Source organism: Arachis duranensis, chromosome 3 (genome assembly GCF_000817695.3).
Source record: "Arachis duranensis cultivar V14167 chromosome 3, aradu.V14167.gnm2.J7QH, whole genome shotgun sequence".
Lineage (NCBI taxonomy): Eukaryota > Viridiplantae > Streptophyta > Magnoliopsida > Fabales > Fabaceae > Arachis > Arachis duranensis.
In genome coordinates, this window is record NC_029774.3 from 168,748 (window position 1) to 174,747 (window position 6,000).

The following is a 6,000-nucleotide window of genomic DNA, read 5'->3' on the forward strand; positions in this document are numbered from 1 at the left end:
CTGTAGAATTTCCTACAATGCGAGCACATGGCTACTCCTAGTCTTAAAAAAAAATGCACACTTAGAGATATTGGTAACTCATGATGCTTTCGAAGTAGTCCTTTAATTTTGGAAACGATAATGACGCGGGAAGCAAGTAGAGATATGGTATATTAAGTATATTAGTTTATTGTAATAAGGGCATATAAATTTTATATTATTTAAGATCATGAATTTTAATTTGTGTTATTTATTAGTCTTATATTATTTAAGTTATAAAAGCTTTTTTTTCTTCTATAAGTATAAATAATTTATTTACTTTTTGTTTATAAAATAAGATAAATACTTTATTCGACTAGGGTTAATAATTAGTAGGGAAAATTCCACTCTCCTCCCCAGATGTTAAAATGACACTCTTCTCCCCTCTATTTTATAAATGTACATTCCCCTTCCTTCTAACTTTTAAAAAATCTCCTCTTTAATCTATTTTAAACTTTTTGTGTTAACTAATGTTAACTTTATCCATATTTTAAGAAAAAATAAATTATTTTTTTAAAAAATACCCATTAAAAAAAATTTTATTTATTATTATTATATTTTTTTACTAAAATATTAATAATTAAAAAATTATTGAAGGATAGATATCTTAGAAAAAAAATAATTTAATTATTAATTTTTTTAAAAGTATTTTAATAAAAATACAATTCAATCAATAAAAAATAACTTATTAAAAGGTATTTTAGTAAGTAAAATTTAATGATAAAAAATAAAACTTTTGTTAATGGATTTTTTTCAAAAAATAATTTATTTTTTCCTAAAAAATGGATAAAGTTAACACAAAAAGTTTAAAATAGATTAAAGAGGAGGTTTTTTAAAAGTTAGAAGGGAGTAAAATGTACATTTATAAAATAGAGGGGAGGGAAGTGTCATTTTAACATCTCACAGGAGAGGGGAGTGGAATTTTCCCTAATTAGTATAGTAAAATGTTTGGTTTTACTCTAATCTTATTTACGAGTTAAGAATTTCTTAACCTTAACATGTTTTGTATCTTAAAGTTTTAAATTTTACCAGCTTACTCTATTTATAAAAAATTAATTTTTTTTAAACTAATATAAAATATAATTATTTTAAATTTTATATATATTAATAAAATAAAAAATAAAAAAAATTAAGTTCAAATTAAAATTAAAACCAATAAAATTTTAAAAAAATTTAACATAAAAATATAAATAATATGATCATCAACTAATTTAGTAATTATTTTAAATTATTTAAAAAAATTTGTAGATTTAACATTCATTTTCTCATTACACATACATAACTTTTAGGAATAAGTATTGTTTTGGTCCCTCACGTTGAGGCTCGGAATCGAAACCATCCCAACGTAATTTCCAATTTAGATATTTTTATTTTAGATTAATTTTATAAAAAAATAAATATACTAAATTGGTAAATTAAATAGCTAACTTAATGATTATTATAAATTTTTATAAGAGAAATAAGAAGTTGTGAGTTCAACATCGACTCTCTTCATTACATACATAATATATATATATCAGTAACAAATAAATTAGGGTTTTTATTCTTTAATAAGTCTAACGTATGGACGTATGTATACACTATATAGTACATACATCGTACAACTACTCTTTTATATATATGGAAAAAATGTCTTCTCCTTAGTATGTATGGCATCCGTAGTATAAAATTATCTATTGTGAACAAGCTAAGTAGCAGAAAAAATTTCACATTAAAGTCAAGAATGTATTTGAATTTAATTTCTTGGTGTTGCTTTGGACAACAGCTGACATTAGATATGAAAATTAATTACCGTAAATGGTACGTAGGGCCGACTCACTACGGCCCCTGCAAATGGAGTAATTATCGTAGGAAATACATATGGCTCCTCTAAAATGCATAAAATGAAAAAATTGAAAAAGTGATCAGAAATTAAATATTATTAAAGGATGCGTGGTATTTCCAATTAAAGTATTATTGTTTGCCCATTGGCCAGCGGCAAACCCTTAAATGGAGCTCAGTACCGCGGCGGATTAGTCCTTGACCTGCTGGATTGAGGGATACCGTGGGAAACAAAAAAAAAGTATTGTTGTTTGTAAAATACTTTTAATAAGAATAATGTTTTAACTCTTAATTTTACACATTTTAGAAGCATTAAATCCAATTGTGGAGGTCTCAACTGAAATTTCTTTTTGTAAAATAAAATAAAATCGCAAAGATGGTTCTAATTATTTTATGCCACATTCGAAAAATTTCTTCTTTTAATAAACATATATTTAAAAAATTTTCTCAATAAAATCCAATTAATAAGTAATAACTATATTTCCCCTAATTTCAAAGAAAAAGAAGAAAATATACAATCATTCTGTTGATTCCCGCAAATGTGGTGGATGAATTATCCAATGCAAGTGGATGCTAGCTAGCCAGTTTGCGCCATTAGAAACATTCGAACCACTACAATTTAATGATGTGGATGTGTCTGAGTCATGAACTCGCTGATTGGAAACGTAGTGAATTAATGTACTGTGCAATAAATCGTACGGAAAGTAAGAAACAGTATTTGGGTGTGTTTGGATTTGAGTTGGAGAAGAGAAAAGCGCGTTTGACCTTCTTGAACACTTTATTTTTGTGTTTGGCAACATTTTTGTACTATAAACGCAGAAGTGATTTCTATGTTCAACCCAGATTTACCAAAAGCTATAAATTCTAGCTTTTCCGTTTAGCTTTTCACGTTGGATTAAAAAATATGTTCTATGTACCAATTATGTCCTTCATTATTTATATGTTTGTTTTTTTTATAATATTTTTTCTAATACTCTCTTATGCATATTATTGTTTTTTATAAAACTTCTGTTTTTTTTTTTTTGTTTATATGAGTTTTTTTACTGTTATTATTATTTCTTTTATACATGAAATATTTTTTTACTTTGTATTATAATTCTATTAATCCTATTAGAGTACTAAAGAATATTGAGAGTACTAAAAAAATATTAAAATTTATTTAAATATTTAAAATAAAATTATAAGATAATATAAAATAATTATTTAAATTTATGTCCTTTTCTGTAATTTTTTACCTAAAAGTGATTTTGAATAATGTAATCCAAACAATATTTAGTTTATTATAATCCATTTTGAATAAAAATTGCCAAACATAAATCACGTTAATACTAACTCACTTTTAATCAAAATTAATTTTATAAAATCAATTTTATACAAACCTTAGTTTGCAAACTGTAATCCAAACACACACTTTCAAATAAAAAAGAAATTGATTAGTGTTAAACTCAAATATAATACAAAGAAAAATATTGATTCTGTATTTGTGCGCATATATATAAGTGTACGCAAATAGTCAAAATAGGCTGTCAACAATCTATAGAATATGGTATGCCCAAAAATCAGCCTCTAGCCAGACTTTTATATATTATATTAAGTATAGGTAATAGTGAAGGAGAAAATTTAGAAAATTAGTATTTTTATTAAAATTTGGTTATTTAACTAGAAAAAAATAAATAATTTTATATTATTGGATGAATTTTACACTATTAAAAATATTAATGATAATTAATTGATAGAGATAAATCACAAAATTTGTAGGCCTCTAACGCTCTTTATATACAGTGAATATTCTAAATCACTTATTGGATGTGGTTAGAAAGGATTTGGATTCTTTAAATTTTAAATTTTATTTTAGAGAATAAAGTATGATCTATCACCATTTATTTTATAGGTGGACCAAGAGAAAGTATGAGAAAAAAAATATTTAATAATAAAAAATTTTATTTTATCTTCTAAAATAAAATCTAAAATTTAGAACATCGAAATTCGGTTAGAAGCGTATAAATTGAACGATTTTCGGGCATACTTTTTAGGTCAGAAAGCACACAAGTATTGTGCTGGGTAATTTGTTGCTTTAATTTCCCCTTGGCACGGGTCAATGTGCATTTACTTTTATCAACCAAAACCACGTTACAGTATTCATCTTGGGTTCCAGATTAACCTTTCCAAAGTTTTCATACGAATGAAATGATATATTGATGCACCGATGAGAAGGTAAACTCGCTAGCTAGCTTTACCTGGTGGCTGGTTGTAAAGAACAACACTATGAATGGTTAGACATTCCACATTCTTTTCTGATACTCGTCATCTCAACACAATCATATCACTACAATATTCTGTAATTGTAGCATGCATCTTGATATTGCAATGTACATTTATTTATTTTTATTTTAATAAAACACAACAAAATGGTAGTAGTCTTAACGGGCCTATCTATGAGTCACAACATAAAAATTGTAATAATATATACAATACTCAGCTAACGGACGATCTTCACTTTAAGAAAGTGAAACCTCCACGTGCCACATATATATAGAAATTAAAGATCTATGGATATGGTACAGTATTATTATACGAAACTATCAACCACCAGAAGAGATCATAAGTCCACCACCGCAACGGTATTTAATTGGAGCTGATAGTTTAGAAATTGCATAATTAAGGAAGGCATCCTTTTCTTGTTGCAACCGAATAATCATTCAAGTGAAGCCTTCAAGGGACCATATATTGATCGTAAAAAGAACTATGTGTTTCTTCAAGTGAAGTTTTGCATGTGAAGATTTTGTGGACAAAAATAATCACAAAACACAAGATTAACTATGAAGAAAATTGTCACTTACAAGTAAATAAAAAATTACAAGAATATATAACAACATAATGTTTAGAATTCTAAAATTATACTACTAGCTATCAATTATTTGTGCGTTATCATTTTACCAAAACAATTAAGATATGTTATATAATCTTTTGGGATAAGTACTTTTTTATTCTTTAAAATTCGGAATCGAAATTAAAATTATTCCTATTTTATTAAAATAATTTTCGACGTTATATTTAGTGTTCAAAATTGAAAGTCTCAAAGCTTATTAGTGTTCTGTTAGACGCGAGATGCTCAAGACTTTTTTTATATTTTTTAAACTTCCATCAACGTGGTTTATCCTTTTCCTCATCCTCCTATAACCTATTTCCATGATAATTAATATGTTGCACATGGATTCATGCAATGATGATGTAAGTTCAAAAAGAAAGAAGGATATATGTGTTAGAACTTGAGATTATGCTTTTGCAATTATTTGTAAACACATATATCAAGTAAAAAAAAAAAATTAAAGACAAATCAAGTAGACCTTCCTTCTAATAAGTGCGTATCTGTGTTCAATGTGAAGCCTTGAATTGAAGGCAGAAGAAATATTGAAAGAATTCATTGATAAGCGCAGGCGCAGCAGAAAAAATAAAATAAAAGAAAGGGAGAACTGCCGGTTAGTTGCTGATGGAGTGCTAACGTGGCCTGCATGACTGGAGCAATCAGTATAACACTAGTGAGTAGTGAGTATTTTTATTGGTGTGGGGAAAGCCAATATATAAGGAAGCGCTCTGCGCCGGAGACTGTGCATGGAAGGTCAACATCTATATCTATCCATGCTCATCCCTCCAAAATTAAGACTTGTTTAAGTGAATTAAAAAATAAAAATAATTTAATATTAAATATATTTTTTATTTATTAATTATATTTTAGTACAATAATATAAAAATGTTTATTTATTTATTTATTATATTAAAATATATATTTTAAAAAAAATATAAATTATCATTTTTTATTTTTTTATTAAATATATTAAAAAATAACATTTTTTTTAACAATTTTTGTTGGCACCTAAACAAATTCTTAAACAATCATCGTTAATGGCTATTTTTTTTTCTAAATAATTTCTACAAAGATATCCTTATTACTACCCCCTTCTTATTGGTACTTTTTATAATTAAAAAAGTTATAGTAAATATTTACATTATTAGTCTTTTAAACTTTATCGGTGAATTAGTCCTTTAAATTTCTATTGAATTAAATTATTAATTCCTAAATCTGTCTGAAGGATGTAAATTTTGGGGACATATCTAAAGATATATCGTGTATGATATTGAGTTTTTTTTTTTTTTGGTGAG